This window comes from Mus pahari, chromosome 9 (genome assembly GCF_900095145.1).
Source record: "Mus pahari chromosome 9, PAHARI_EIJ_v1.1, whole genome shotgun sequence".
Taxonomy (NCBI): Eukaryota; Metazoa; Chordata; class Mammalia; order Rodentia; family Muridae; genus Mus; species Mus pahari.
In genome coordinates this window covers 46,427,323-46,439,003 of record NC_034598.1, presented here as the reverse complement: position 1 = coordinate 46,439,003, position 11,681 = coordinate 46,427,323, and positions in this window count along the sequence as shown.

Sequence of the window (11,681 nt, the reverse complement as noted above, 5' to 3'; positions counted from 1 at the left end):
AAAATTCAGTTATTTCTTGCAACTCTTTCCTCAGACTCTTTCTAGCAGTTGATCCTTGTGAGAACATCATCTGTTCAGCAGGGGTATTAGGCACAAACAGATAACATCCCTAGGCTTTAAAGAACATTTCCTCATAAATTAACTGCTAGCTGTTGCAGCACATATGCCTGGAAGGAACCTGATTTACCCTCATCAGTTTTCCAATTAAGAATTTTGGAACTTTTTGAGGCCCATGGGAAACTCCTACTCATCAGAGATCTGCTTGGGTGCCATGGATAGGCCAGTGGGAAGGCCAAAATTGGTAGGAAAGAAGTAAAATATTGGCACCAATGTCTGGCAATCACTCAAATTTCTTACCAGCTATCCATAGAGGCCTGGTGGGTCCCTCTTTAATAATTCCATCCAGTAAACATCTGAGGACCTAAAAACATTCTGTGCCACATTCCTAAACAGACATTTCCCAAATAAACATTGCTCAATAACAGTTGAGCAATACATTGTCCGTTTCCTAAAGTTTGGGTGCCAATAGGATCAGAAACCATAGCTGCAATCTCACTAATCTCCTTCTGTAGTTCCTGGAAAAGTCTGAGCCCTGTATGGTCACACTACTTTTGCCTGTTATCAACCCAGACACTCCTTATGGCAAAAGGCCCAAATATCCCAGTAGGCATGGCCGGGACCTCCATTTCTTGTGTTAATATGTATCTGGAGTTGAGACTGAGATCACGTCTGGAGCTGTATAAAATTTTCCTGGAAAGAGTGGTTGTTGGGATGGCATTCACTTCTGAAGATAAGTCTGAGGCTTTCATCCTGTTTCTATGAGGAAATAAAAATACAAGTAAGTAAATAAATAAATAAATAAACAAAAGGCCATTCTTCACTACCACTCAGGGAATCTACACTCATTTCCCCCATCAATTTCCTTGTATACAGTGAGTATAAACCTGGAAATTTTAGCCATCAAGACCTGAGCTTTGTAGACATTGTCAGCTAAAATGTCCAGAATGACCATATTTAAAGATCTATTGCCATTATTTTTATTCATTTTTTTCCTTGTTGGATGACTGCCAATAATTAAGGCACCTTTTGGCATTGGAGGGCAGCAGCCAGAGAGAAACTTGTGAATATTAATGCCAATATCAACACAGAAGCAGATGTGATCAATATCTCTATTTTTTTTTTTCTAAAAGGATGGATGGCAGTCTGGTATGCGGCAATAATATTCTCATACACCAGTTGTTTAACACTTCCCATTCCCATATCCTCATTAACCACCAGTCTGTTGACTACCTGAAAAAAATGGAGTGAACACAGTTCATGTACTGAGTCATGTAAGGAGAATTCTGTGGGGCAGTGGTCCATGCAATCAGACAGAAGAACTAGTAAGATAGTAACAAAGTTAAAACTCATAATTGAGAACGGCAGGAGTTCAAACTAGCTCCCAACTAGATTGCTCTTCTGGAGCACAAGACCATAACACATCACTAAGAGGACCATGACAACCAGTCATGTAGCATAGAGCCTAGACTCCATGTCAATAGATACCTCTATCTAGGGTCCCAAGTATTTAGCCAATAAGCAAAAGGTACTTAATTTCTGGTTCACCCTGAGAAAGCCATATGTATCCTTATCCTCCATGAATAAAGCAATTTGAATAAGCAAGGACTGTCTCCATAAAGGACTATTGTGGGGGGAGGCCTTCGTCATAAAGAGCTGTGCCTAAGTCTCCCACAGAAGGCCCCTCTGCACTCCTGGAACTCACTCTAAGCCAGATTCTCCCCACTCCAGGCTCATTGAAGGCTGTGGCTCCCATTCTCAACACCTCATGGTATCTGGATGCCCAGGAGTTTGGCCCACAGCCTCTCTCCCAATCCCTGCTATTTCTCATCCGGAGAAACAAAGGTTTATACCCCTATTTTAGACTGTGTTTTTTGCATGTTGGCATGCCATGAACCTGACACACCCCAGCTGTGAGGCAGGAATGCAAAACCAGAGAATTATTAGTGCTTTTGCGAGCACCACAAGAAAACAAGACAAGGTTCTTTGATCTCAATTTCTTCAAAACAGAATTGTTCTTGTAATGTTTTTGTGCTTCTCTCAGGTATGGCAAATAGAAGTCTGGTTACATATAATTATTCATTATTACTTGTTGATATTATTCAATTAAATGTTTGAAGATTCCTTTATATGCTCCATAGACAAAACATGTTTTTCAATCCTGGTATTTCCTGTGATGGCATAGATCTTGAACTCATGAGAGCTTTACTCATGAGCTTTCTTTTTTTTTTTAAGATTTATTTATTTATTTATACTGTAGCTGTCTTCAGACACACCAGAAGAGGGCATCAGATCTCATTACGGATGGTTGTGAACCACCATGTGGTTGCTGGGATTTGAACTCAGAACCTCCAGAAGAGCAATCAGTGCTCTCAACCACTGAGCCATCTCTCCAGCCCCACTCATGAGCTTTCTTAACCTGTAAAGCATAAACTGCCTGAGTCCTGCACAAGGTTGTCTATTGCATGAGTCTTTGTTCACCTCACTGAGCAATTTAGTTTTCCGAGATCCTACTGCATCTAGTGCAGTGATAGAAGTGTGCCATTGCTACTTGAAAACATTTGTTTTTAAAGATAAGTTCTCATATACTCCCATGGTATTTAAATTATAGCTGTGATGGCTACATAAGGTAGTGTCAATGATGAGTCAAGTCATTTAACATGGTAAGTTTTAGTTGTGTAAATTGTACCTCAGTAAGGTTGGCTGAATTCCAATGAGAATCCAGGTCCTTAAGGGTGTTAGCAGTTAAAGTAAGGGCTTTAACTGGAAAAAAAAAAGTAGAATCCTGTTACTTGGAATAAGGATGTGTGGAAGGACCCAACTTAAGCTGAGGACTTTGAGCCCTCAGATTCTCATGGTTTTTTTTCCACCTGAAAAACATGAAATAGTACCCTCATTCCCACACCTTGATATATTGCCTTTTTCACAGTTGACTAAGGAGATTAATTCTTTATTGTCTACTAAATATCATTGACTTTCTATGGAAAGAAATGCCAGGCCAAAGAATATTGATGTTCCTAAGGGCAGACTAATATTTGCCTCTCACATATAACCAGAGTTAAGGCAAAGCAGAGTCATGGGTGGGAAGTAGAATGTGTGTAGGTTATAAGGATCTGCCCTATACCACTAAAGAACTTAGTTTGCTAATTTGGTCAAGAAGTATGCAGGGGCAATATGTGTAAGAATGTATTTTAAGTGTGTTAGGTAATGGTGAAGGAAACATAAAACTGGTTCAGGCTAAATGTATTGATGTAGGCCCTCTGAATGGAGATTCTAGGTTTATTATGGAAGGTTTGGTTTCTTGTTTTTTTCAAAAAGGTATCAAAAGACTGTTTGAATGATTGGCTGGTGAGTTTGTCAGAGGATGGTCTACTAAAAATGTGGAGGCTCTGGATGAGACCATGCATGAAGAGCTGCAGTGGGCAAGCATCCCTGGAGATGACCCATTGTCTTGCTTCACTGTAATGAGTACACTCTGGTAGGACACAGCCCAGGGACTTCATCCGAGGATTGTTTCTTGCTATGCTTTCTCGTACTCCTCGTTGCTATACTTTCTCATTTGCCATTGCCATACTCCTCACTTATTTGTCTTGGTGTGAATCAACCCTGGGAGGTCCTCACTACCTGTACTCTGCTGTGCTTACCTCCCAGGTGATAGCCCACCCTATTGTGTAAATTTCCTGTAGAGCAATATGAAGATTAACTTTCATGAATTAATGTTGTTTAGATGAATTAATGACTTTATAAAATCCCTGATTTGTTTCAGATAATTATAGGAAGAAAGTTTAAGGAGATGGTTTTTGTTGTGACCCATCTTCATAGAATACGTAAAGGCTATATAATAAGGAATACAATGAACTTTCATAAATTGCACTGAGAAGAGAAATAGGCTCAGGACAGAGTTGTGATCAAGAAAAAAAAAACATTCATTCTAGGTCAGGTCCAAGGAAAACGCTACAGGTGTGCACTAAGATAAAGCAAGGCCATGTGAAACTGTTGCTTTGAACTTACAATAGCATTATAGAATGAAACACTGTGACATCCTTCTGTAAGTCCCTTTTTATGTAACATTTTATCCATTATACCTCATGATGCCTCTACCTTTTCTTATGTAGAGAGCTTTTTGTTTAAAAAGCTATAAAAAGCTGAAAGCAATAAAATTGTTGAGTGCATTCCTTTTCAGGTTCACCCAGTATGCATGTGTCTGTGTGTATCTGACTTTCTCTTTCTTTGTTTCTTTGTTTCTTTGTTTCTTTGTTTCTTTCTTTCTTTCTTTCTTTCTTTCTTTCTTTCTTTCTTTCTTTCTATCTTTCCTTTTTCCTTCCTTCCTTCCTTCCTTCCTTCCTTCCTTCCTTCCTTCCTTTCCTTCCTTTTCTCTCTCTGTTTGTCTCTTTCTTTTTTTCTTTCCTTTTCTCTCTGGCTCATGAAGAGTTAAATTCTCAGCCATTTGCCTGGCTAGCAAAGGGCCCCTGAGCCAAAGAGAAAAGAGCCCAAGTAATGAAGATTATTTTCTTAACCCCCTGCTGCTATCAGGAGGAGTAAACTGTCAGAGAGAGGAAGATTTAAATTGCCAAAGCCATCAGCTTTTGATTCCAGAATAGCAAGTTTAATTTCCAAAATTCATCAGATTTTCCAAAACTCATCAGATTTTCCAAAACTCATCAGATTTTGGCCCCAACTGCTGATGCCATACCCTGCCACTTTCCTTGGGTACTTGTATGGGTCGGGGAGATACCTGATGTTCATTGGCTTCATGTTGATAAAAGGATTTTAAGGCTTAAGGAAATCACAATGCTAGGCTAGAGCGGGTATACTGTATAAAACCTAATCTTACACAATGAGAAGGCACAGAAAACATGGCCTTCATTAATCCTATAAGATGTCAAATGTTGAGAGGGACACATACACATTTGAAGTGCTTTGTTGTCACCCATTTCCTCGTGCCCAAACACAGGGTTGAAGATGTTCTTGTTCATAGGGATGAATTAAACGCAATGGGTTTAATTAGGCCCTGAGGTAGCAGGAGCAAGGTGGCAGCAATGAACTGACAAAGGCAAGTCTATCATAATTGTTATAATCAACGGTACAGTCCGTAATTGCTTAATTCATAGAGGTAAGCACAAGCAGAGTAAAATTTATGGTGGCATGGTTCCTTTGAACCTTTGGTACTTGCTAATCAGTCACGGTGGCTGATAAGATAATAAGCTTACTGAATTTGTATTTGATCTATATAAGTGGGAAAATACTCAAAGAAAATCATGGCAAAAGGAAACCCATGAATCAATTGCCAGATTTGAACCAGATTGCAGGCCCAGAACTCCTTAAATGAAGGGACAGTTGGGTTTCCTTGAGAAAGGACCTAGATATAATACCTGAAAGTTTTTCTGTTAGCCTTTCCTCAGATCTTCCTCTGAGAGACCTATGGCCCACCTGACCATGGCTGAGAAACAGCTTTCAAGGGCTTTATACAAAGGCAAAGCAGGTATACTGGGCCCACAGCTGTGCCCAAGAAACTCTGGGAAGGGCAGGAACTCTTCCCTCCTTCAAGGGGCTCACAGTTACCCAGTATCTCAGGTCTGGTGTCTGGTATCTCAGTGAGACCCCCAGAAATGTTGTGAGGTGTTCACTGGAGAAGACTGCTGTGCTGCAGCATGGGTTTAAGCCAACAGAAAGTGTTCCTCAGCTCACGATCAAGATCCCAGTGTGTCCCCAAGCAGTTTTCAGGATGAGCTCTCCAGCACAAATACCATGTTCTTGATTGGCATACTTCAGTTAACAAGAACACTTAGCTAAAAGTAGGACTACAGACACTAAAAAGCAAGGTTAGTACATGTAGAGGCTGTCTCATAACGATGGACTTTGATAGGACATTGATTAGGCCTTCGTTTTCATTTTTGGCAGGTGTTGTTGCTTCTGGGCTGTGATTTACAGCCTGAATGGTGCTTCCATTATGGAATCAATTGTGCTAAGGACTGGGATCCTATCACAGTTCTGGGAAGAAGGTTTATTCTGTTAGCTCCAGGATTTTTGTTTAGTTTTTGTCTGATAACCTGTACATGAACAAGGGTGAAGTATTGATGTCTCATATTATCAGTGTGAGGTTCAATATTTGACTTAAGCTGTAAAAATGTTTCTTTTACAAATGTTGGTGGGATTTTGGTGGGGGAATAGATGTTAGGAATCGATATGTCATTTTCAAGGACCAGCACACTGAGGTGAAATCTTCTGGGAAGTGTTTTCTGAGAGCACAAAGAAGCTGTGTTCCAGTGACCTTCAAGGTTGTACCAAACACTTTCGATCTGGATCCTGAGGCCTAGTGTTTGTGCTTATAAAGACCTTGTGAAAAGTAATTAAAGATAAGTTAAGTTCCAGATGTGGTGGCATATGCCTTTAACCCAACAACAGGAGACAGAGACATGCAAATCTGAATTCAAAGCCAGTCTACAGAGCAGGTACCAGGACAACCAAGCATAGGCCAGAAAGGAAATCATTAAAAACCCCAAAACTCATGAAAATGTAATAGAACAGCCCCAGCAAGCAGAAGAACTTGGCAGCATTGGCCACATGGCTCTGGTTTTATAGTCAAAAATAGGAGTTACCTGGACAATTGATGCTGGTTAGCTGGAGCTAAGAAGCAATTAGCAGTGATTAAGTCGAAACCAGCATCACTGAAGCAAAATCTTCCTGGAAGCCTTTTCTAAGAGGGCAAAGATGTAGCTTGTAATTATAAATATGGCCAGCTAGGCAATGGTGGTCTCCCCACCCCCATGGGGAGCACCAAGCAGTGCTCTGCCCAGGTTCCCATGGTTAGCTACTACAGAACCACTCACTTCCCAAGCCATCTGCCCCCCTGAAGCTAGCCTGCTGAAACTGGCTGCTACTGGCTCTATTCCCTTAGCTCCATAAAATGAAAATTCCAGAGGCTTGTAATTTACCAGCCAGATTTATAACAGTAAATCCTCAACCCCCAAAATGCCCACACAAAGAACTCAAAACTCAATTGATATAGATACAAGCTGCACACCTAGACTGGACAAATATGCCCTACATTACTCAATCGTCTATCTGTGAAATCCCCAGTTACTTATGGCTCCTAGGACCTCTTTATTCTAGCTCATCCTCCTCCTCCAGGTACTATCTTGTCTCTCCCATCTCTGGCTCCCTTTGGCTCTCCCCTCTCTAAAACCTTCAGCTCCAACCTCTCCTTCCACTGCCCAATCACAGGCTCTTGGCTTATCAGACTAATTAAGATTTCACCTGACCTCACCTGAGTATAAGCACCCCTTTTGAGGGGGCAGCAAAGCAGACAGCAGTCCACAACACAATGGTGCTGTGTTCCAGAGACAGGCCGCGTGCTGGCATCTGGACTTGGTAATGCGTAAGAGTCACCCAGGGGGTACTGGTTTTGAAAGCATGGAGGGATCATGGAGAGAAGCTAAGGCTTAGTACTGTGAGAGGCAAAGGAAAGGCTATTGTTGAAGGTGCAGCCTCAGTGGCAGTTGAAGGCCCAGAGGTATATCTGAGAGTTTGAGGTCAGCCTTGTCCGCAGAGTTTCAGTACAGACAGGGCTACACAGAGAAACTCTGTCACAAAAAATAGTAGATAGATGATAGATAGATAGATAGATGATAGATAGATAGATAGATAGATAGATAGACAGACAGACAAAAAAATTAATGAGTAAGTGTATAAGCCAGGCATGGTGGCCCACCCTTTTAATCCTAGCCTTCGAGAAGTAGACAGGTAGATCTCTGCCTCCAAGGCTTCAAGCCATCGAGGCACTAAATCTTCCCTTGAGTGTGCTAGATATGTAAAGAAGGAAAAAAATGGCTACCTTCTCTACATTCAGTTTGCATATATATGTCCCATTTTCTTTGGCTCAGGGCATAGATACAAGTAAGTTCCCTATATGTGGAGTCACCTTGGTTCTAGGAAAAACAAAACCTCCTGTGACAGAAATCCTTACACTGCATACCTCAACTTATGCATACCAGATGCATACCAGATTCATACCATGATAATGAGGCTGCACCCTAGAGTTTAAGGGAACATCTTCCAAGAGCCAGATTGATTCCTTAAAGAGTGACAGTGATGGGATGAGGACTTGTGACCAAATTCTACAAGCAAGATTGAGATTGACAGGCCAGTCACACCTCATCTGGTAGCCATTAATTATGGACAGCAGTGGCTACCCCAGTTCTTTCTCTACTGAAATCTGGAGCTCACATCTGTATCCTGGGACTACTTGAAAGATAAGCCAGCATGTTTCCAACTCTGTTACATTCCCTGATCTGTATAATTAAATCATCACATCTCTGCAGCAGAGGGATGATCTTCAAATGTGGGTTCTACTTTTCTTGAGGCTGGAATTAGAGCTTTGAGCTACTATACCTAGGTTCAATCCCATCCCTATTCTTGACCTTTCCAGATCTCGTTTATTGTATATAATGGACCTTTAGTGGAGCCTAGCCTTATGGACCTCCTTAAGTCAGGCTTTCCTTCTGAAAGCCTTGGTAACAACAGCTGAACATTTTCTCTAGCAGGGAGACTTTCTTTTTTAAAATTATTTTATTAGATATTTTCTTCATTTACATTTCAAATGCTATCCCAAATATCCCCTATACCCTCCCCCCACCCTGCTCCCCTACCCACCCACTCCCACTTCTTGGCTCTGGTGTTCCCCTCTATGGGGCATATAAAGTTTGCAAAACCAAGGGGCCTCTCTTCCCAATGATGGCTGAATACGCCATCTTCTGCTACATATGCAGCTAGAGACACGAGCTCTGGGGGTACTGGTTAGTTCATATTGTTGTTCCACCTACAGGGTTGCAGNCCCCTTCAGCTCCTTGGGTACTTTCTCTAGCTCCTCCGTTGGGGGTCCTGTGTTCCATCCAATAACTGACTGTGTGCATCCACTTCTGTGTTTGTCAGGCACTGGCATAGCCTCACAAAAGGGTCCCTTCAGTGGAATCTTTCTGGCATGTGCAATAGTGTCTGGGTTTGATGGCTGATGATAGGATGGATCCCCAGGTCAGGCAGGTAGTCTTTGGATTGTCCATCCTTTTGTCTTATCTCCAAACTTTGTCTCTGTAACTCCTTTTATGGGTATTTTGTTCCCTATTCTAAGGAGGAATGAAATACTCACCAGTTGGTCTTCCTTCTTTTTGGTTTTCTTGCGTTTTGCAAAATGTATCTTGGGTATTCTAAGTTTCTGGGCTAATATCCGCTTATCAGTGAGTGCATATCTAGTGAATTCTTTTGTGATTGGGTTACCTCACTAAGTATGATATCCTCCAGATCCATCCATTTGGCCAAGAATTTCATAAATTCATTGTTTTTAATAGCTGAGTAGTACTCCATTGTGTAAATGTACCATATTTTCTGTATCCATTCCTCTATTGAGGGACATCTGGGTTCTTTCCAGCTTCTGGCTATTATAAATAAGGCTGCTGTGAACATAGTGGAGCATGTGTCCTTATTACCAGTTGGAAGATCTTCTGGGTATATGCCCAGAAGAGGTATTGCTGGATCCTCCGGTAGTACTATGTGCGGGGAGACTTTCTATAAGTCAGACTTGTCAGACAGTGTGCTGAAGACTCCTTGTTTGTACCTATGGCTGACATCTCCACAGTCACAGTTCCAAAACTACATCAAGGTTCTGCATCATGTTATAGTGCTGAAGACTGCCCTGCTTCTCCCTCTCTGTTCCCCTACCACTTTCTCTTCCACCTAGCTGTTCCCCACCTTCTTTCCCCCACCTCTTCCCCTATTTTGTCTTCCACCTACCTGATCTTCTGGTACCTGCTCCTCCTCCAACTTAGTCTTCCTCAAGTAGTTTGCATTTCAGTCATGGAAACCAGACTGACCTTTCTGCTGTAGCAGAACTCCTTAGGTATTAAGTATCTCTCCTTTGCTTCATTCCCTTACTTGAAAGTGCAGTGGGCTCCTCTATACTGTTATTTTACAAGGACACCTGCAATGTCCTACCTATGTTGTCTGGCTGACCCATCTTCCCTCCCCAGAATCACTACTGTCATGGAACATGTAAGTGTGCAGAGTGTATTTGGCATCATTCTGGTTCCATTGACACACAGGGGGGACAATAAGATCACTGGTCTAGGAGAGATCTTATGAAGTAAGGACATTAAGACCTTAAGAGCTAGGGACAAAAAGAGCTATATTCCAAAGAAGATGAGTAGCAACTCACAGAAGCAATGACATTCTCTAAAATCCTGAAAAATTTTAAGAAACTAGTAGACTTGCTCAATTTTCATGGTGTGACAGAGTTTTGTGTGTTGAGTGACTGTTATTAAGTCTCTGGAGAAAATAAACCATTTTGAGCCAAGTCTCCTGATGGTGTCTCCTATCTAGTACCAATAGGAGAGAGACTGAAGCAGGAGCGCTTCCCTAGCCCCCCTGATATTTTACATACTCCTCCAGCACTGTCATGGGCATCCTTATCTCCTGAGCCAAGTCCTTGGGTCACTGTTATCTTTTTAAAAGACTCCTTCCCTATCTTCTAGAGACACAGTTTTTATACACCATTTTAGCCCAAGCTGGTGAGAAAGTATTTTACCCACTTAGCCCAAAATATCTTTGAACTTATTTTCCTGCCTCAGCCTCCAAGTACTGGGATTTCAAATCAATTCTGAAACAAGAGTTCTACAAATGCATGAATTTCTCTTTTGTATTCACCCCCTTCCTTCCTTCCTTCCTTCTACCCGTCCACCCTTCCCTCCATCCTTTCTTCCTTCTATTCCTTCCTTCCTTTCTTCCTTCCTTTTTTCTTTCTTTCTCTTTATTTTTTTCTTTCTTCCTCTCTTTTTCTTTCTTTCTTTATTTGTAGCTTTCTAGCTTTCTGAGACAGCATTTCACTGTGTAGCACTGATTGTCTTGGAACTCATTCTGTACCGAGATGGCCTGAAACTCACAAAGATACACCCGCCTCTACCTTCTGAATGCTGGGATCAAATGCATGCACTACCACCCCCTGCTCAAACCCCTTTTCTTTTCTAACTTTTTTTATATGTATCCTAAGATAAACAAGTAATCAAAATTCTGTTGCCTCAGCTTTAGGAGTGGTAGTATTACAGGGATGAATCATGACGGCTAGCCTGACACTGGAGTTACCAAAAAAGAAAGACCCTGGTTGACAAGACTCAATAGTAGTAGCAGAATCTTTGTGGTATGATGGATGACAGAACTGATTTTGTTGAATCTCTCTCTCTCTCTCTCTCTCTCTCTCTCTCTCTCTCTCTCTCTCTCTCTCTCTCCCTCTCTCTCATATGTGTTGGTAAATGGATCTTATGTATTCTTCTACGACCTAGAACTTGAAATGTTTTTCAGGATGACATCATACTTACAATAGTCCTGCTTCTGTCTCTCAATTCCTGAAATTATAGGCATGCACTATCACAGCTATTTTATGTAGTGCTAGGAACTGAACCAGTGTTTACTGCATGCTGGACAAGCATTATGTCAAATAATCTATATCCCCAGTCCCTGAAAAACTCTCTCTCTCTCTCTCTCTCTCTCTCTCTCTCTCTCTCTCTCTCTCTCTCTCTTTCTCTCTATATAAATCAATATCAGAATATATACACATACATATATTTCAGACAAGAGAT